Genomic DNA, 21706 nt, shown 5'->3' with positions numbered 1-21706 from the left:
GTCCAGTCGCTTTGTTGCTTTCTTATCTCTCTGAAAAATCAAATGAAGCATCTCTGAAGATTCTTGATTGATGCTGTCAGCTTTGTACTGATACTACAGTGCATTTCGGGAAATGTTCAAAATGGGATAATAATTTTCAATCTATTTTCAAGTATGCCGCAGTAAAATTTCTCTATCAGATTATACAAAGTCCATTTCCCAAAGAACTATGCATTTTTGTGTTGTGCATTTGTGGGTGGGAACTTTTACATATGGATCTTTATAAATATGCATGAGAGAATGATACATTGGTGATACTGTCTACTTTTGTTTTACCATGCCAAAGTGCATTTTTTTTTCTCTGTAACCCATACTGCCTATTTCTTTTCTATACAAGCTCTGATTAATTTATTTTCTTGGAAGCCATGTGCAATTTGGTGTCATTTCATAATGTATGTACAAATTTTCAAAATCTTGCTACACAATGCTTCAGGACCAAATCTGGTAATTCATTGGTAAAAATGTTAAAGTACAGGCAACTCTAACAAAGATGATTATTTTCCTCCTAAAAAGGGAACTTGGACACGATAGTATCATTAATTCCTATATTTGTTTTTCTCAGCTTGCAAGGAAAGCAGGAATTACCTTAAATCATCAATTCTGCAAAGTCATGTGTAGATACAATTTGGTCAAAAGAAGTTCATGCACTTAAGCTGCATGAAACTGTATAAAAATCTTACTACTGATCTGGTTACTTTATGAAGCATTCAGTGAACAAATAACTGTTAGTCAACAACATAAATATACAGCAAGAGGAGTGTAACTTTTCGTATCCGTAGGCTGTACGTGCAAACTCTGTGGGAGATCTTGGGTTGTAATAGAGGTGGAAATACAGACATACTCTGAAATTCGCTCAAGAACCCCCTCCAGTCCATAGCAGAATGGCTGGCTACACGCCACGCTGTCGCTGGCTGCGGGCCAGCACCAGTACTTTGTGACCCCTTCTGACGCAGCTCATAGAGCATGAAGGATGGGTTAATGATGTTTCAAGCAGCATTAATGAATCAAATTTTAAATGTGGATTCTCACCCACAGTGGTGTGGGAAGGTTCGTGGCTTTGAGGAAAAGAAACCAGGGAAGAGTAACCGCTTAAATTTAGATTTCATGCAGGTGAATAGAAGGTACCTTTCTCCTCCTGTCACCCCCTTAAACAGCATTGTTACTGTCTTTTCTTGCTACAGTGGGGAAAAAAGAAATAGCTGAGTTTATTAGCATATTATATTGCCATGTTTTGTATAGAATATCTTGTATGTGCACTCTAAAAGCTGCCTGAAATATAATTATCAGTATTCTTATGTCTTCTTCTTAATCTAAAATACAATGGAATATCCTGATTCAGGAAAAAAAAACAACCCACAAACATTTAAGGCTGTACTTAACTTCAGTTGGCTCTAATGAGGTTAAAATATACTTGTAAATTCTAATATGCTGAAGTATTCTCACTTATAAAGTACTTAGGAAAGATTATTTTAAAATATTAATTCTGAAAAATGGAAAGTTGACCACTTAAGAAATAAATTGAACGTGTTTTGTAAAAAGTATTCTGCTCTCTTTTGAGAGCAAAACAATTCTGTCTTGAAAATCTGGAAGTGGAACACAAACACAATGAAACTAGTCTCAGGATCATTGTGATGTAGCTTGTGAAAATTCATTAAATAAGGTCCCCTAATGATAAAGATTTACCAAAGTTATTTAAGTAGCTGAACCAGTAATACAAGTGAATATTATTTTGCAGTAAAAGATTGCTAAATTGTGTTCCATTCAGTCTCTGCTTGCTTATTGCTGCAGTGAAATAGGCAAAGAAAGCAGTTGCATGATCAAGTTTTTATTGTATTGGTGTAATTTGCATGTTTTCTTTATATTTTCAGAACCATCACAAGTTGTTATGAAATGAGTAACACTTATTTTCATACTGGATGGATGATTGAAATTGCTGAGTGAATTTTTGTCCTGATATTTTGGGGATTATGTAATAAGGAATTACCCAAACACACTCTCTAGTTTTGTCTGTTACACAGCAAAGTATATTTTCCCCTTTTTTAAACTTAAGTATATGCCGCCTTATTCTTTTTTCCCGAGGTGATTTTGTACCACAAAGGCTATCAATAGGACTGTATTCTGAACACTTGCCTTCCTATGAGCATTACTTGCACAAAATTATCATTACTTGTGTGAGCAGTGCCATTGTTTTCAACTTGACTACATTTACAGGGATGTGCTCTCTGTAAACTTTGCGTAGTGAGGCTTCCTACAGCTCCATTGTTGTAAAAGGAAAATTCTTTTGTTAAATTCACTGGAAGCTGAACTAGGCTTACAGTGAGCACTGATTAAGCTCCACCATGCTGTTTAAAAACTCATTCTTCAAAAAGAAAGGCATAATCAATAGAAATAAATGTTTTTGGTTTTTTTATTTAGACATAGGGGAAATGGTGGTGCTTTGCCCAGTAAGGCTGCTACTGGCAAGAAGAGCTCTGGTCTTAATCTGATCCTTTTCTGAGGCTTGATGATGAAGGGCGGCTCCGCTGGCTTGTGCTAATCACAGATCAGTTTGTGGCTGTGTGTGTGTTTTGTAGTACAGTGCCCCACGATTCCCTAATCTCAGATATTCCACTACTGTTCTGTGTTTGTGGCTGGATGTTTTAAACCAAGTTAAGAGTTCATAAGATGTTGCAAAAAAATTCTGCCTCCAGTTTCAGGTGCTATTTTCTTACGGGTTGTAACAAAAATCAGTAACTTTTAGTGTTCAGGTGCTTGCAATTCTTCATCCAATCTTCATTTACAGAATGCTACTGAGTTTAGCTAAGGCATTTTTTTTCATGTAATACTGTGTGACGCTGTTTTTCTGGTCTGAATCCATTCCTTTTTCTAGGTTAAGGAGAATTCACTCAGTCTAAAATTGTCTTCTTTTTTAATTAGGCTTGGAAATGTTTTGCATGGCATTGTAGCACTTCTTCCCCATTCTATTTTTGTTGTGCAAAGTGACGTGCCGGGTTCTGTGCTTGTATTTTGTAGTGTTTGCCTTTGGTTGGCACTGTGGCAGTGCAGAGCTTTAAAACAATAAAATATGAACTTTGGGAGAGGGAAAAGGCTGAAAAATTGGCCATATATCTCTTAATTTTAGAATTTCAGCAGCAGTCTTCTATACAGTTTATATTAGCACCTCTGTTTGCACGGAACCACCTTCTCCCAGGAGGTACATCTTCCACACTTCCTAAGCTGATTAAATACTTCCCTTAAGAAAGTACAACAATTGTTCACTGCAGACTCAGTGAGCTTTGCCACCTCCTTGTCCTGTGCTTCTGGCCCTTTAATTTGATGCAAGGAGTTCCTGCACTGAGGCAGCAAGGAGACGGGTTATGGCAGGGGCTAGCCGGTGTTATGAGAAACATGTAATGAGTCATACAGCCTGCAGAATTCTGGAAAGGATAAAGGGGAGGCACTTAAAGACAGTTTTCTCAAAGTAGTCTCATTAGCCTATGAACCAGGGTTAAGAGATGAGAGAATTCTTGATCATAGACTGGAACCTGCTTCTGGTGTTTATTGGAAGCTTGTTTTTCTAAAGGTTATAGAGTGTATTTTCAAGGAGTCTGATAGCTATGCTGTAGTAACCTGCCCTCTCTTCATTTTTCTATCATTACTGCTTGCAGACTGTGAACTAGATCCCAAATGGTAGTTCCATAAGACAGTAACTGGGAATATCTGAAGGTAACTAGAATTTATAGTAAGGGTTGATTCCGGAATTTTTGAATAAATAATCCTCTGAAATCAAATTGCTTTCACCCCAGGTAGTACAACCAGAACTGACTATGGGAGCCCATCTTCCCCAAAAGCTGTTCTCTCATGACTGTTTTCAGATTAAACACAAAGTTGGTAGGGACACAGCTCCTGGGTAACAATTATACTTTCCCTATTGAAATTATGTTTTGGAGCTAATTATTTCATAATTTTTATCACTATATGAGGATATGGAATATAATTTTGTGAAATTCCCTAAATAATTGGCAAAGGCTTTTGTTCTGGAAAAGAGGAAGTCTGTGGGTATGTAGAGGTGGGAGGGAGAGGGAAGGGTGCACAATAGTTCCTACCGTGATACAAATTATGCAGGAACACAGCTATCAGCAAAGTGGAAAATAGGAATCAGCTTTGTTTCTAAGGAAAACAACTCCCAAGAGGAAGCAAAAGTCCATATGTAATACCATACCTGCTGATGAGCTGTTCAGCTTTACTTCCCACAGCACAATGAAAGTTCAGTGTGTTTTGTTTCTTAAAGTGGCACCCATGAAATTATGGAAATTTTCATATATAAAATTTAATACAGGACATCTACTAATATAATCAGTCACCTGCTGCAATGTGTATTTTCCTGTGTTGTTCATCTGTGGATGTGGAGGTGGCAGTAAAAAAAAAAATGACTTACAGTATGGACTGAAGGGGCGTCATAGCATTCTCTTAACCAGACGCCCTGCCGCAACATGGAGTCAGCTAAGCCTATGACATGCCAGACAGAGAATTATCAGTATTGAATCAGTTTACAGTTTCTGTAGGCAAATTTCAGTGTTTAACTAGTCTTACCTCAGTGCCTAGCTACCCACAGAATCACAGAGCCACAGAATGTTACGGGTTGGAAGGGACCTCTGTGGGTCATCTAGTCCAACACCCCTGCCGGAGCAGGGTCACCTACAGCAGGCTGCACAGGACCTTGTCCAGGCGGGTCTTGAATATCTCCAGAGAAGGAGACTCTACAACCTCCCTGGGCAGCCTGTTCCAGTGCTTCATCACCCTCAGAGTGAAGAAGTTCTTCCTGGTGTTCAGACAGAACTTCCTATGCTTCAGTTTGTGCCCATTGCCCCTTGTCCTGTTGCTGGACACCGCTGAAAAGAGTCTGGCCCCATCCTCCTGACACCCACCCTTGAGATATTTATAAGGTCCCCTCTCAGCCTTCTCTTCTTCAGGCTGAACAAGCCCAGCTCCCTCAGCCTCTCCTCGTAGGTGAGATGTTCCAGTCCCCTCACCATCCTTGTAGCCCTCCGCTGGACTCTCTCCAGTAGCTCCTCATCTTTCTTGAAGTGGGGAGCTCAGAACTGGACACAGTACTCTAGATGAGGCCTCAGTAGGGCAGAGAGAGGGGGAGGAGAACCTCCCTTGTCCTGCTGGCCACATGCTTCTTAATGCACCCCAGGATTCCATTGGCTTTCTTGGCAGCCAGGGCACACTGCTGGCTCATGGTTAACCTGTTGTCCACCAGGACACCAAGGTCCCTCTCCACAGAGCTGCTCTCCAGCAGGTCAGCCCCAAGCCTGTACTGATGCATGGGGTTGCTCCTCCCCAGGTGCAGGACCCTGCATTTGCCCTTGTTGAACCTCATCAGGTTACTCTCTGCCCAACTCTCCAGCCTGTCCAGGTCTCGCTGAATGGCAGCACAGCCTTCTGGTGTATCCACCACTCCTCCCAGTTTGGTGTCCTCAGCAAACTTGCTGAGGGGACACTCTAACTCTTCATCCAGGTTGTTGATGAAGAAGTTGAACAAGACTGGGCTGAGTACTGACCCCTGGGGGACACCACTAGTTATCGGCCTCCAAGTAGACTCAGCACCACTGATGACAACCCTCTGAGCTCTGCCATTCAACCAGTTCTCAATCCACCACACCAACCACTCACCCAGCCCACACTTCCTGAGCTTCCCTAGGAGGATGTTATGGGTGACAGTGTCGAAAGCCTTGCTGAAGTCGAGGTGGACAACATCCCTTGCTTCTCCCCTCATCTACCCATCCAGTCATGCCGTCATAGAAAGCTATCAGATTGGTCAAGCATGATTTCCCCTTGGTGAATCCATGTTGACTACTCCTGATAACCTTCTTTTCTTCCACTTGCTCTGTGACCTCTAGAATGAGCTGCTCATTATCTTACCCTTATCTAACCCATGCTTATAGACCTGTTTTTTCTTGTTTGTTGATTGTCCAGGTTATACATGCTTAGAGAGAGTCCAGCACTTTGAGCTCTGGGATGCTTATTTCAGCCAGGTAAAAGGTACTGATGCACTCATCTTGTCTACATTGAAGAGGCAGGAATAAATGTTCTGTTGTTGCAGAGCCTGGTGAGTGGACACGTGATGAAACTGCCTCTGACTTTCTTCCACTGAGGAAACTTAAGCAGCAAGGTGGATGTCCTGGTGCCCCAGAGCCACAGGTGGTCTGGGAAGCCAAGCTTTTGCCCCTGTAAGTACTGCAGATGTAATATCTCAAATTAAAACAGTTGCACTGGTAAATATTTAAGGTTATAGTTGTCCTGCTGCTGCCACTTGTAACAAGTAGGAAAGCTGGGATAACATGAGCTGTGATCTCTCTCTGTTTTATGCCAGTAGAAGTTTTGTGTACATGAATTTTTACTGGCAAAATTGTTGCTGCTGTAATCTGTTCTGTGGATTATGGCTTTGTTGTATTGGTATAATGCACATCACTGTTACATTCACAACAGGAGAACTTTGGAGTATCCCAATAGAGTATCCCTCTATTAGAGAGGTTATGGTATGGCTATAGCATGAACAAATAGCAGGCACATTTCTGTATGAAATTCTAATACTTATGTACTTGTGTTGCTACAACTTTACAGTGAAGTTTGAGGCCCTTGAATAGAGAGTAATAGGGAAATGTTAAATCAGCAGAGATTATTAGCGTTTTTCTCTTATAGCTCTCATCAGAAACCTTTTTTAAACATCTGCTGTTAACAGGTTAATGTCAAAAGTGCAGCCACGTAAAAAATGTTAGTTGACCGCCCCCTAGCTGAAATAAGTTTCAGAACATGACTGAGACAAAGGTTTCCAGGGGATTCCGATATACAGCTGGGGGAAGTCCCTTGTTCAGAGTTCCTTGTTTGTTGGTTACAACTCAGCCAAGCAATTACTCTAAATATGGATGCATTTGGATATCTGTATATCCATGGATAGAGTTATGTTCACATACTGATTCTTTTAGAAAAGTCTCTTGCGGTAAGGAAGCACTCTTTGTTTTCTGTTCCTTTTAATTAGGATGGTACAACATTTGGAAATATGTGGCTGTGTGTACAGTTAGCTTGCAAAACTCATTTGAAAACTGGATTATAAAGCCATAAATGTATTCATATTTTAGAGCCAAATTAAGTGATCCTGCAAGAGCAAATGTCATTGACATCTGTGCTTTCTCTGGTGTCACATATTGCACAGGCACTTCTCAAAGCAAGAGAACTGTGCCTTTGCTGTTAGTACAACTGACTGATCTTTGAATAAGCCAGTAGCATTGGTTTTATCTTCATCAAACTGTACGTTTCAATATTGGGAAAGAAAAGAGGGAAAACCTCTTTCTATGTGGTTAAGAATTTGTTCTATTATATACACACAATGGCATTGATTCTGTCCCTTCCTTGACCAGAGTGCTCAGACTACATCTGTCCACTGGAATTTCTCAGTCTGCCATTCCTGTATACATTCAGCAAAAGTTTTATCGTATCCAACTCGTGAATGATTCCTATTGGCCATATTCTCACTCTCTCCATAAGCCTCATTTTAATTTCATGTTAGAATGAAATATATGGTCAGTTTAAAAAACCCAAAGCTATACAAAGTTAAGTGTATCAGGAGATTGCTACTGAGTTTTGGACAGGCTCTGCTGTGAGAGTTTCTATGACAACTGAAAAAGCGACAGTTAGCTAGAGAGCAGGTGATAGGGTTGTTAAAATGGTCTTACAGCCCTTCCTTTGCAATGCTGACATCATTGCTTACACCTTACAGAACAGGGTGTTCAAGAATGAAGTAGTAGTATTATTACACTTAGATTAGCCTGATAGTTGCAAAAATCAAACTTTTGAAGATTTGAGACTATATTTCCTGACAGTATTGAATCAGATTTTGTTGTTTTAGTGCTTTCTGTGCATGTGAGAGTGCATGAAAAGGTGGACTGCCACCAGAAACTGTCTATATATTATATCACAGAATGGTAGGGTTTGGAAGGGACCTCTGTGGATCATCTGGTCCAACCCCCCTGCTGAAGCAGGGTCACCTACAGCAGGCTGCACAGGACCTCATCCAGGTGGGTTTTGAATATCCCCAGAGAAGGAGACTCCACAACCTCCCTGGGCAGCCTGTTCCAGTGCTTCATCACCCTCAGAGCGAAGAAGTTCTTCCTCGTGTTCAGATGGAACTTCCTCTGCTTCATTTTGTGCCCATTGCCCCTTGTCCTGTCGCTGGACACTGCTGAAAAGAGTCTGGCCCCATCCTCCTGGCACCCATCCTTAGGATATGTATAGGCATTTATAAGGTCCCCTCTCAGCCTTCTCTTCTTCAGGCTGAACAAGCCCAGCTCCCTCAGCCTCTCCTCGTAGGTGAGATGTTCCAGTCCCCTCACCATCCTTGTAGCCCTCCGCTGGACTCTCTCCAGTAGCTCCTCATCTTTCTTGAAGTGGGGAGCTCAGAACTGGACACAGTACTCTAGATGAGGCCTCAGTAGGGCAGTGTAGAGGGGAAGGAGAACCTCCCTCGACCTGCTGGCCACACGCTTCTTAATGCACCCCAGGATTCCATTGGCTTTCTTGGCAGCCAGGGCACACTGCTGGCTCATGGTTAACCTGTCGTCCACCAGCATTCCCAGTCGCTCTCCGCAGAGCTGATCTCCAGCAGGTCAGCCCCAAGCCTGTACTGATGCATGGGGTTGTTTCTTCCCAGGTGCAGGACCCTGCCTTTGCCCTTGTTGAACCTCATCAGGTTCCTCTCTGCCCAACTCTCCAGCCTGTCCAGGTCTCGCTGAATGGCAGCACAGCCTTCTGGTGTATCCACCACTCCTCCCAGTTTGGTGTCCTCAGCAAACTTGCTGAGGGGACACTCTAACTCTTCATCCAGGTTGTTGATGAAGAAGTTGAACAAGACTGGGCTGAGTACTGACCCCTGGGGGACACCACTAGTTATCGGCCTCCAAGTAGACTCAGCACCACTGATGACAACCCTCTGAGCTCTGCCATTCAACCAGTTCTCAATCCACCACACCAACCACTCACCCAGCCCACACTTCCTGAGCTTCCCTAGGAGGATGTTATGGGTGACAGTGTCGAAAGCCTTGCTGAAGTCGAGGTGGACAACATCCCTTGCTTCTCCCCTCATCTACCCATCCAGTCATGCCGTCATAGAAAGCTATCAGATTGGTCAAGCATGATTTCCCCTTGGTGAATCCATGTTGACTACTCCTGATAACCTTCTTTTCCTCCACTTGCTTAATGATGACATCCAGGCCTCCTTATATTCATTTAGGCAGAATTCACAGAGCTGAGCAGGAGTAACTGATAATACACTACATAAAATGCTGTCTTTAAGTTTATAACAAGCATAACAAAAGTATATTCAGATGCCTCAAATGCTAAGGAACAACAGTTGTGAGAAAAAAAATTGACAAAGGTTCAGCACTTCCATCCCTTCAGATTATTGCTGAGCTAAACCTCCCTTGTATTTCAAAAAGCAAAAGATAAGATTTTATGCATATTGTAAAACAACATCATCTTGGCATTTTGTGAAATACATAAAACCAGAAAAAGAGCACAACCCCTATGTTTTCCTTTGTGGATCACTGATATGTTCAGAGAGCTCCTTGTAAAATGGAAGCAATGCAGAAAACTCTGCCAGAGCTCTCTTTTTGTCATGGCTACAACTGCAGCCAGCAGGCTAGTCCAAAAGTTCATGGGCTATCTTTTATGGCCCATGGCATTTTTTTACACCTTTAGAGGAATCAAGACTAGGAGGCACACATTGTAAAGTCCCTGCAAGCACAGGATAATAGCTCATTTCCAACCATGGCTACCTAACATTTTAGTTGTTTAAAGATGTATTTGCAATAAATACAGACCTTTTTTTACAAATATTAATGAGACCAAAATGTCCTGTGAAATTTGAAACTTACTTTTGCACAGTTCTTCATGAAATGTGATCAGAATATGGTCTATTGGTAAGACTGCGATGGCAAGGTACAGCAATTAACAAGTTCCCTTCATTTTCTCACAGGATTTTGTCCATATTAATTATTCTTTATTCTAATTTGAAAAAGGAGAACATTACTTTTTTCTCTCCTCTGTTTCCATTTCTTTTACTGAATGGGAGTCGCACTGAAAGTTAGACTGCTATATAGTAAGGAGTTAGTACATTTAGCAGGTCTTCCACATTTTGCTGCATACTTTAAAGCTGTCATCTAAGGCATGCTACATACGGAAATCACCAACAACTACACTGGTATTTGTACTTTTTGCATAAATGAAGAAGTGATGTCTGCAGATATACTACTTTGAGCTGAGAAACTTCTATGCTGCTAAAACACTTGAGAGGATAATTAGTCTTGAAAAATCAAGAAAAATATTTTAGACTTTAGCTTACCTCAGTTAGTCTTGCAAGTCTTGGATATGTCAAACTGCAGTGCTTATTACTGAACCTTAAAGAATTACCTACGTACACTAAAATTAAACGAAGATGACACATACTGTGAATTGCTGTGTTAACATTTCTGAACCATTATTAGTACCACTACCACCTACTCATTAGTTACTGAGTCTCATATTTGATACAATTGCTGTTTTGTGTCAAAGTAGCAAATCATAATGAAGGAACAGAGGAAATGAAAGTTTGAGCTGTATTAGTTTAGCATGTGTTGCAATCTTTTTAAATAATTCTGACATATTACTTCCATGTTTACCTAAATAGTTAACTATAATCATGAAAGCTCAGCAAAAGAAATGTATGCTATACTTAGGTACCGAAAATCATACCCAAGTTTGAGGAGTGCATAGCACTGAGTCGGGAGGACCTGTGTTTGGATCCTGATTCTTCCAAAAATGTAGTTCTAGATGCTTCTGTAACAAAATATCAGTATGACGTTCTTCTATTAAAGGACCTACAAAATGCTCCTATTACAAACAGATGTGTTATCTAATACTCATTAGTGCCTCAAGCATGACATTTTGTTGCCATTAGAGTGTAATCTATCAGGAGGAGGAACTATTTGTTGCCTGCCCAGTGCTGTAGTAATTCATTCTCTAAGGATCCTCCTTAGAATGGAAAATTACAGCTGTGAAATTTACAGGAACCTATCACGTTCCTCTCTTCTGTCCTATCTATAGGAAGGTCTTAGTTTCAAGAAACAGAAGCACCCTATTTCTTTTCCCTATTTTCAGAATAAGTGTTCCATGGTTGTAGGTGAAGGACATGGGCATTGGAAGAAAAGCATCACATGGCTGGTAACTGAGTAATTACATTTTTAACCATGGTGGAAGTTTTTTTCTCTATACAGCCATGCTTAACGCTGTGCTGGTTGCTAATGTTAAGAACTAAGATCTCTAACCTCTACACTTTACTATCTTGCTTTACTTTGCACGCATGTATATATATATATGTAAATATAGCTGACCTCAGGATCTAAACAGGTTATTTAATATTCACTAACAACTCAGAGCCATTTTGATAAAAGTACACTTTGTTCATTTGTTCTTTTGGGGGATTTTGGGGTTTTTTTTGGTTTTCTTTTTAAATACTAATATGGCTGATACAGGAGAAAAAACCAAGGCCAAGAATCTGTTACTGTTAGAAATGTTGGCATGTGATTTTATGAAAGGTCACATGATTTAGGGCGTTTCTTTACCTTCTGCAGAGTATTTTGTGAAGAGGAAAAGAAAAATCAGAAAAATTAGAAAATCTTGAAAAATGGAAAATAAAACCTCACGGGGTTTCACATTATTTTCTTGCAGAGAGTGAGAAAATTGACGTTGATTTTTTTACCACTGAAATAGTATATAATGAATCCACAGCTATTAAAATTTAGTGCAAATCTAACTCAGCTCTGCAAATGTGAACAGTGGTTGCAAGTGGTAGAAGCAAGGTTAAATGTTAACCGTAGTCCTCCATGGTAGAGTATGTCTGTCCTGTAATGGAACCACTTGCTTAGTCTCAAGTGTGAGCTGAAAAAGAAAGTATGTGCAGGGAGAATAGGTGTCTCAGAACAGAATTAAACGAGAGTTTTTTGTGTATAAGGTGGCTGCTCTTTGGCTATTTTCCTGTAATCAAACTTTTAAGACAGTGGTAACCACAGAGTTTCATTTCTGTGGTGCATCTCTTGGCTCTCCCTCTCATGGTCTGTATTTCTAAGGGGAAATACAGATCATGTAGAGAAGTTTCCATAGATGTGCAGAGTGTTCTCTTCCTTTGACCAAGGAGCATGAATGGCTGATGACACGCCAATGTTAGGCCAGGCCTGTGCAGGCCAAATTCAGTCTGTATGTGCAAGATCACTAAAGCTGATGGAGGCTGTCCTATTTGTGTAGTGCATGCAGAAGTTTGAGACTTCACTGCTCCTGACTGTCATTCTGCTCCTTGCACTGAAGTTACCATCCTGAGGCAAAGCCAGCAGAACAAGTATGTGAGTTTGTATCTCTGCTTGTATACATTCCAACCTGATGGATTAATACCAACTCAGCTTCATTGTTCATGTAAACCAAGTTGTCAGGTTTGGAGCGACTAGAGTCACTAGAGGTGTGGATTTTTACCTTTCTGCTCTCCCTGCTTAAGAGGATAACCTTTTGCAGAGTAGCTGTTAAGGGCAGCAACACTGGTTTGCACTAATAAACTTGCCAAGCCTTCTCTATCCAAGCTGTAAGTTTGAATATTGCTTTTTCAGTATTAATGTATCTTTTACACGTCTTCTCAAAATTAACAAGAGCAAATAATAATTTTGCAATATTCTTAAGGAACAGTTTTTTTAGGAAAATCTTGGCTCTTAATGATTACTGGGATACCTGATATTGGATTATATCTAAAACTTTTAGAAATTTGACCGTCTTTAATTGCTACTTTAAGTGATAGTCAGATCATCATATCTTCTATACTTAGCAAGTCTAGGTTTTTGGAAGCTCTTTGAGGTTTGACCTTGTGAAAATGCTTTGTAAATTACTTGGAATCATTTCACAAATCTAATTAGCAAGTGATAAAATCACTTCAATTCACCTCATTTGACACTCATCCGTTAAAGTAACCCATGAAGGTTTTTTTGTCTATTGTTACATATTACTCACTGTCATTTCTATATAAAGAAAAGTCAGAAGGAGAATTGCCCTAAACAGAAATTATAAACCAGTGTATCATACTTGTGGTATATAGCAGTATTTACCTGGGCCAGCAAATTGTCATGTATCTCTTCTGCCATGCTCTGGAGGGAGAGAGAGAGAAAAAAAGTCTGTGTTATGCTTGTAGAAGATGCCATTTAATCAGCTAGACCAGTTAATAACTCTTGCTGCCTTTTTTATTTGTCAAGGGCTCAATACTTTTTCAATATGAGGTCTGCTTCAGTGTGCTTTAAATGGCAGTTTATAATTAATGGTACTTGAGTGTATCTCTTATTTCAAAAATTCATACAACATTCTTGGTTACAATTTATACATGATTTTAAAGTATAATTAACATTCAGTGTTACAAGATATATGCAAACAGATATGCAAATTTGGAAATAAATATGCAAACATATAAAATGTTGTTGAATTAAGTAGTCCTTAACATTTTTAATGAAATCAATATTTTATTCATATTTTGCACACAATTTTGACTGCTTAGTGATTTGATAGTTCTCAGACTTTCATGGACCATGTCTGCAGATTGATTCTCTTACAGCTCATCTTGTCTTCCAGTCTCCTGAACCTGATACTTTCCTTATGGAAACCAGGAGCTAATGCAAACCCCTCTAAATTATTGGGATTCTTTTCAGTTATGCTGTGTGGATATTTGAGATAGTAAACGTAGCATGTTACTGAAACAGTTGAAAATAGTCTTTATAAAAACTTTTGTATTGAATCATATTAAAAGTCTGTCTAGCCCAGTATCCTGTTTCTAACAGTAGCAAAAAAATCTCCAAAACCCCACCTAGAGAAAAATATGAAAATATATATCAAATGTATCACCTATATGTTTCTCTAGTCTACAGCCACTTGTGAGTCAAGAAATGCCTATGGTCGTTTCTATGCAGTTAGTTACCCTCCATAGAATTCTCTATTTTTATATGTATATATAAAATAGGATATATATTTTCTGTCCCTGGCCATGCTGATTGTTCACCAGTTTGCAAGTGTCTTTCTGGTGGCAGAGATCCCAAACCAAAATACAATATTACAGATATGGTCTAACAAGTGGTGAGTCTCTATTCCCTTCCCTCAATCTGCTGATCATGCTGTTGCTGCAGTCCAGGATGATGTGGGCTGTCTTCACTGCCAGACATGCTGCAAGCTCATGGCTGCAGGCAAGGACACTGCCTCCACCTGCCCCAGCCCCAGAGAGAGGACCCTGGCAACCTCTGCAGCCCCAGACCTGGAGATCTGCATCCTCCCTCAGGAGCTGATCTGAATTAAGACCTCTGATGTGCTAGGTGTAGTTGCTCCAGTCAGTGCTGTTGTCCATATGGAAACTGGTCCATTCCTTCCTACCATGTGACAGTGACAGCTTTTTGAATATTCTGTCTTCCCATATCCTTCCCACTGCCCCCAACCATGTGACTTGGTGGCCTGGTGTTTTCTTTCTTTGGATGGAGGAGGATATTTTCACAGCTACACAGTGCTGGTAGCCCTCACTTGTAAAATCGTATCAGTAAATTTGCTGTATGATTACTGTCCTTGAATGCTTGCTATTCCTCAGCTTTGGTTGGCCACAAATGTGATGCCTACCAAGGAAATGTTATCTCAAAAGGACATGCAGTTAAGATACCCAGACAGTCAAGGTATAAAGATGTATGGAATTTTGTGTTTAACTGATAAGAGAGAAAATCCTTAGGGATCCTGAGAGAAAATCAGGGTTCTGCCTGTAGTTAAGAGTAAATAACTAGGTATTAGTACTGGGAGACTGATAGGTGCTTCACTGTTATAAGAGATATCTACGTAGTGATAATGTAGCAATAGATTGAACTAGGAGGTCAAAAAATACCGGTACTTCAAACTACACCCTTTATAGTGTATTTATGTAATGCACACTGAGGAGAGGCACAGGGAACAGTTGAAGGATTTGGTGTTATACAGGCCAAAGGCTGAAGTAGTAGGCAGTGTGTAGAGGCAGGTTTGCATTCTGTCTTTATTGCTGTCCAAAGCATGCTTTAAGTTTGCACATTTTTAAACTACTGAAAGAATGTTACAGAATTTCTGCAACTGTAGAAACTGCTGAATCTAGCAGTTTCTTCAGTCACTTAGCTAGCAAAGCCCTCTCTGTCTAGAGTTGGTGCTAGGATGGCTTGAACAAGCATTGACTTAAACTGAGGGAATTTGAATACCTGAGCGTACAAATGTAGAGTGGATGAATGTGGTGAAGAAAACTGCATTCAGGTCACGATAGAAGGCAGGAGGCATACCCTATTCCACTTCCAATCTCAGAACCTGAAACAATGTTAAGCTTTACAACACTTCAGGTGCTACAGATCCCACAAGATGACAGTCAGCCGAAGAATAAATGTGCTTTCCTGTCCTTGGTTTGCAAGATTACTAATCAAGATCACACGTCTAGGCTTGAAGTAATTTAGGGTTACTACATGAACTCCTCACATGCATAAAGAGCCATGCTGAAGTCTGTGTTGTTGGTTATTAAGACTTTCTCATTTTAATAAAGTTTGTAGGATTGGTCCCTTATATTTTTTCAATAAAATCTAGAATATGTTTCATTTAGTTTACATCAGTGCACCAGCAATCAAAATCGTAATTATATCTCTAAAGAAACATCACTTGAAAATACACGTATGAATGCTGTTTTGATCATTGCAAACTGCTATTTGTGGTGCCGTGTTTTAGTTACGAGTTATAGAAAAATTTGTCTGCCCTTGCAGGTGTGTACTCAAAGTGCTATTTCAGGCCAAGTGGTGCTATAGTATTTTTCTGAGAGATATTTATTTATTACTACAGGTATAGTGAGTAAAAACCATACAGCTGCTTCCCTGTACAGCTGTGGTAATTTCAATGTTTTTACCATATAAATGACTGAAACAAAGACGATCCAATGTACTTAGCAAAACAGTGTTCAGAGCTGTGCAGTGCCCTCTGCCTTCATGCCAAATCACCTTGGTCTTTAAAAGACTCTATGTGTGCAGTCGCTCAGTTCCATACGCCTTTTATTCTCCCAGCATATTTCAGGGCTGGTTTCTTGCAACATTTTGTTTCTGTGGGCTGGATTTCATTTCAGCTGATTGCCCAATCCTCTGTTCATTCTATTGTAATTGGTTTCTGAATTGTCTCAAATTCTCCAATGGATTTATGACAATCTGAAAATTAACAATGGCCCCTTAATTGCACAGGGCTATATGATTCACAAAGTCCTGACTTGACTGATACTTCTTTTCCCCTCACTTGCAGCCAGGCAATCCTGTATGCTTTTTAAACCAGTGTAGAGGCAGTAAAATGTGTATACATTGAAACTTTTTCTTCCTGGCACTCCATCACTTGGAAAGCAATCTGAGGCTTTTCCATAGGCTGATGTATTGGCAGTAACTTATAAAACCCCCAAAATATGGAAACATGATTTTTGATTATGCTATAAATTGGGATTATTTCCTTCAGGCAGGCGGAAGGACATGCCAGCTGGACTTTATATTTTGGCTGTTGGAAAGCTTTAGGAGCCAAAATTATAATTAGCTCACTCATATTGAAATATGTTCTCCCTGGCTGTATTATTTTTTTGCCAGAGCCTGATGCAATTCCTGAAAGATGCAGCTCCCCTCAGCACAGGAAATCTGCATCGTACTGTTGGCATTAACCAAGCACCTGGGCGGTGGCTGTTGCAGTGCCTGCACAAGGAGGGCAACACATCTGCTGCCTGGCGCGTTACGAGTACGTGTCCGTGCTGCAGGGACGGGTGTAGAGGGCACGGACTGGCTCTTTGGCTCGCGGTATATTAACTGCGGGCATCCACACTCTAAGCAGATGGGGTATAAATTCCTCAGAATTGCAGGAGATAGTTCTAAACACCAAATTTGAGGAAAAGCAGGGCTAGTTCTTCAACAAACGGTCAGTGCAAAAAAGTTGCTTGTGTTTCAGCAACACCTCATTTTGTGCGTTGTAAAGTGGCCTCTAAGAGATACAGCTGAGATCCAGGTGCCACCGATACAATGTGACTATTGCCCTCTGTAATTACATGGTGGAGTGAAGGACTGGTAGACACAGCTGAAAGAAACTTTTATCGAGGGACTTTGACAGGAAACAGGGGCTACAGCACAGGACGCAAAAATCTGCCAGACGTCCTGAGTGCTTGTAGGGGTGACTAAAATCTCTGCTGGGAGAGCTGAGCAGGTCAGGGAGAGTAAAGCTGGGCTGGGAATGTTTTCCCTGGCACCCCTCTGTTACTCTGCTGATGTTGGCATAGATGTGTCCCCTGTGAGAACTGGTCCGTACCTTCTGTAGCTCACCAGAGTCGAGAACAAGAAGGAGGGATACCGAGGCACAGAGTCAAGTAGTGACCCCTTCAGGTTTCATAAGAATTCAGATGCAGCACTGCAAACAGAATCCAGATTCTCTTGTTTCACAGTTCAAATATAACTAACATTTCAGAGTTAAATGTAACTTCCCCCCCACACACTATTTGGACTATGTATTTGCAAGCTGGATATTGCATCATGTTAGAGGTGGTAACGTGCTTTCACTGAACAGTTCTCAGTTTCTGTGTTTGGGTGATTCCTTTTACTTGTACTTGTTTTTTTTCTGTCCTTGTTGTGGCTGCTTACCAATTAATGGGGCAGTTTCTCACAATGAACCCATTTCTGAATTCTATGTTGGATATTTGATTACTGTGATAATTACATACTTGAATATTTTTAATCCCTTTTTTTTTTATTTTGTATAAAAGACTCCGACTCTCCATTTTACTACTTTCTTCCCAAAGGAATGTAAAACTTCCTTTAGGAACATGATTAGTTTGGGTGAGAGACTGAGAGAAAGCTCCAGCACCGGGGAAGCAGGAAGAGGGGCGATTCCGAGCGGAGGACTGCGTGCCGGCCGGGCAGCGGGGGCCGGGCCAGGGCTGGCGCGGCGGCAGGGGGCTCCCGCGCAGCGGGGAGATGTCAGCGGGCGGCAGCCGGCTCTCCGCGGGGCTCAGCGGCGCGCGGAGCGGCGCTCGGCAGATTCTTTTTATTTATTAGTGCAACTTAGAACCCCATAACGTGTCTGGCAGTTGATTGACGCATTATATGGACAGCATCTTTTCAGTCTGAATGCCCTAACCGGTTTGGAAACGGATTCTTTGCGGGCACAAGCAACGCATGGGGAATAACACTCTTGCAACTGCAAATTAATTTGGGTATTTTGGTAGACAGAAAGGAGAAATTCAAAGCTACAATAGCAAAAAGATCTAAAAAGTAATGGACCACTCACCTTGAAGTTCAAGGCAAGCTGTTAATGTGCTCTTATAAGCCTGATACTAATCCAGTAAGTTTTTTTTTCCTGGATGTGAGACCTGATGCAAGCGTCTCTCCTTAAAATCCTTTTTGCTGTTCATCTGTTGGAAGATTAGAAAAAAATTATGCTTATAATGCTTACAATGCTTGAGTTGAAAACTTCCTTACTAATACTAGTAATTTTCAAAGGGGCAGTTTAATGCAGATTTGACTTCTTAAGTAAGAGACATCCTGTATCTTAGTTTTGATTAGACCGTTTGTCCTGGTTTTGGCTGAATTCATGCTAATCTGAGTTACCATCTCTAACTCTGCTTTCTTCACATAAGAAGAATGAATACTATGCTACTACGACATCATACTGAATCACTAAACTGAACAAATGAACAGAACTGCTGAAAGTAAGCGTAAAGTTGTATTACTTGACAATTACTGTAGTTTCCATGGTGAAAAGTTAGAAGGATTGTAATTCGGTTTGTAACATCTATATTTATTTTAATGGACCATTTTCTGTGTTTTGAAATCAATGAAATATAAATGCCAGGAAGGTGGTAACAAATATGAATGGGGTAAAAACGTGTAACCTTTACTGCCTGAAAAAACGGGAGTACTCAGGCTTTCATGCTTCATGTTCTGAAAAGTACTAGTAGCTGAATTGTAAAATCTTAATTTTCCTGTGAGTTACACAGTTATGTACTTGTAAAGGTAGTATTTTCTCTTTTTCTTTAAAGCTGAATGTGTATTATGAAAGCAGTTGGTTTCCTCACTTTTTATTGGCTTATGTATTTGTAACTTAGTTAAACTTTTTTTTGGAATTAGCTTTCAATTAAAATACATAATGCCACAGTAATTCTCTTGGTTGTTCATATTTTGATAGGACTGCATGTGGCCAAAGTCATTCTGATTATGCTTTCAAAAATCTCCAGTAAGCAAAATGCATTGGTAGCAAATACCTGTTTGGTTTTTTCATTTTGGATGAGTGGGGAAGAAGAAAATCCATATGTCTGAGGAAAGGCAGAAAGTCTGTATATGCATCAGACCCGATTCTATCACCTTTGTTCAGTATGAAAGTACTGATAAGCGCTGTTTTGCTGTGTCCCTAGTGATTTGCTACAGAACAACAAATGTAAACAAAGATCAGTAATCCCACCACTTTAAGTGCAATGCTAGGTATTTATCTTGTTTGATTCTTACTTCTTGTTTTTATGTATGTAAGCCAAGGCGTACAAAGGAAATGGATGCTTTGCTAAGGCTATTTTATCTGAAGTGAGTCTTGCTTTGAAATTAGTTTTGCTTTTTGAAATTTGTCTGCTTTGCTGTCTTTGCCTAGAGAACTTATAGCCCCAAGGCTACTCTGCCAGCTGAGGATAACTCTACTGTAGCAGTTAACAAATGTTTTCGGTGCATGGACTTACTTCTTGACAATAGACCTACTGTGGACCCAGGGGCTCCAGGGGCCTCAAAGTAAAAAGCACTGTACTATAATATTTCAGCCAGGTCATCTGCAAACTCTGGCTGATGGTGACCATGTCATAGGAGCTAGTAGGAGGTCTGTTATGCTTCCCTCAAATATAGGTGGTTAACCATTAGCATTAGTGTTAGGTGGTTACCTAAAATAACATTATGTCTACAGTGAAAAAGAAAAAGAAGCTAGAACCTTGTTTGTGTGGGAGAAGGTAATGTAAGAGTGAAAACTGTTACACAGTAAGGGTAGAACTTCATGCCTGTACAGAAGTTCTCTGTATCATTTGATGGCTTTAATACAGAGAAGTGGCTGTGTGGAATAACAAACTGTAATTCTTCTGAACTTACAATTGAATAAAGAATCCTCAAACCAAAAAAATAAGACCCATGAATAAATGAATAAGCAATGAGCTGTCATCTGAAGAGAAGCAATGAGAAACTAGAAAGAGAGAGAAAAATGAAGAGGATTAGGTGCCAAAAAACAATGTGCCAAAAAATCAGGGTTTGTCAGATTCGTAAGAGCAATGATCTCTATTTCCTCATTAGTTCCATATACAGTGCATGTTGCCAGAGTCCTTTGGTCTATATTAATTTACAAAGTATTTTGATAAACAATTTATTCTTTCCATAAGAAGTGCCGGTGGAGACAGGTAAGTATAGGAGCAGTCACGTAATAAAGGCACAAAATGCAACCAGGGGTTTTAAAAGTTTACTGAAATACGGATCTCGTCTAATGTAATGGTCAGATCAACAGTCACTATTCTTCCTAGATTTTCTATAGATCACAAAGAATATAATTTTATAAATTCAGCAATTATTTACACGTGATGCTAACATTATAGAAACACTGAATGTACCTCATTGTTTTTATACAGTGCAGGTGATATTGAGGAGAAACTATGGAATTATCCAGCTGTACTTACACCATTAGGGAGTTCTTTCTGGATCACAGGTAAGTCAGATAAATATTTTGGCTTTGGGTTTATGGGTACAGAGCCTATGGTCAGCAGTTGGTATTTGGCATGCAGCTGCCTACTTTATCCATTTTTATGCACTAATTTCCTTGATGTAGGGATTTGGGGATGGGGAAATAATTTTGTAAATTATAAGCTAAAAAAAAAAAGTGTTTCATCTACTTCATTCTGGATAGCCATTGCATAAAAACTGTCAAAACCATATTGCTCCGGATTCATCCCTGCTGCTGTTCCATTGATTACAGTGGAGTTAAATCAAAGACGAATCTGTCTGCTCAGTTTCAATCTAATGATTGGTTAGAAAGTCAGGGGGAGAGCCCTGTCTAAATCCAGTGCTGTTTTATTCTTGTGTCAGCATTTAATTCCATTTGTGTATAAGCCTATTTCCCTTCTCTAAATTTAATTTGTTAGAGCTTGGCCCTCAGCAACAACAGCAACAACAAAGTAATTGCATGCAGTATTGGGCAATGGTGCCAATACAGCATGTGCTATAAAAATGTCTCACACAAATTTATAAAATGTAGTCATTAGTGACATTCTGCCTGGTAACAGCAGTATCTGGATATCTGGGAAAAAAAAAAAAAAGCATTGAGCTACCTCATGGACATGTGACATCTAATAAAACACATATGAAGGAGCATTTTTTTAAAATCATTGAGTGCTTTGGGTTGGAAGGGACCTTTAAAGGTCATCTGGTCCAACCCCCCTGCAATGAGCAGGGTCATCTTCAACTAGATCTGGTTGCTCAGCGCCCCGTCCAACCCGGCCTTGAAAGTTTCCAGGGATGGGGCATCTACCACCTCTCTGGTCAACCTGTACCAGTGTTTCATCACC

The 21706-nt window shown here is 40.2% G+C and overlaps 1 long non-coding RNA gene across 2 annotated transcripts in view; it reads left to right on the top strand.

Moving 5' to 3' along the window:
* Positions 1-21706, top strand: part of LOC142361690 (uncharacterized) — a 209879-nt gene that overhangs the window by 18874 nt on the left and 169299 nt on the right. The window contains exons 1-2 of one of the 2 annotated variants that reach the window (XR_012764335.1): positions 6136-6254; positions 20774-20850. This is a non-coding gene — a long non-coding RNA (uncharacterized LOC142361690). Of the gene's footprint in view, positions 1-6135; positions 6255-20773; positions 20851-21706 lie in introns of those variants that run through there. The other variant, XR_012764334.1, reaches the window with a different exon arrangement.

The sequence above is a fragment of the Opisthocomus hoazin genome, chromosome 6 (genome assembly GCF_030867145.1).
Source record: "Opisthocomus hoazin isolate bOpiHoa1 chromosome 6, bOpiHoa1.hap1, whole genome shotgun sequence".
NCBI classification, from domain to species: domain Eukaryota; kingdom Metazoa; phylum Chordata; class Aves; order Opisthocomiformes; family Opisthocomidae; genus Opisthocomus; species Opisthocomus hoazin.
Note: the sequence above shows the minus strand (reverse complement) of the source record. Positions and strands in the feature narration are given on the sequence as shown.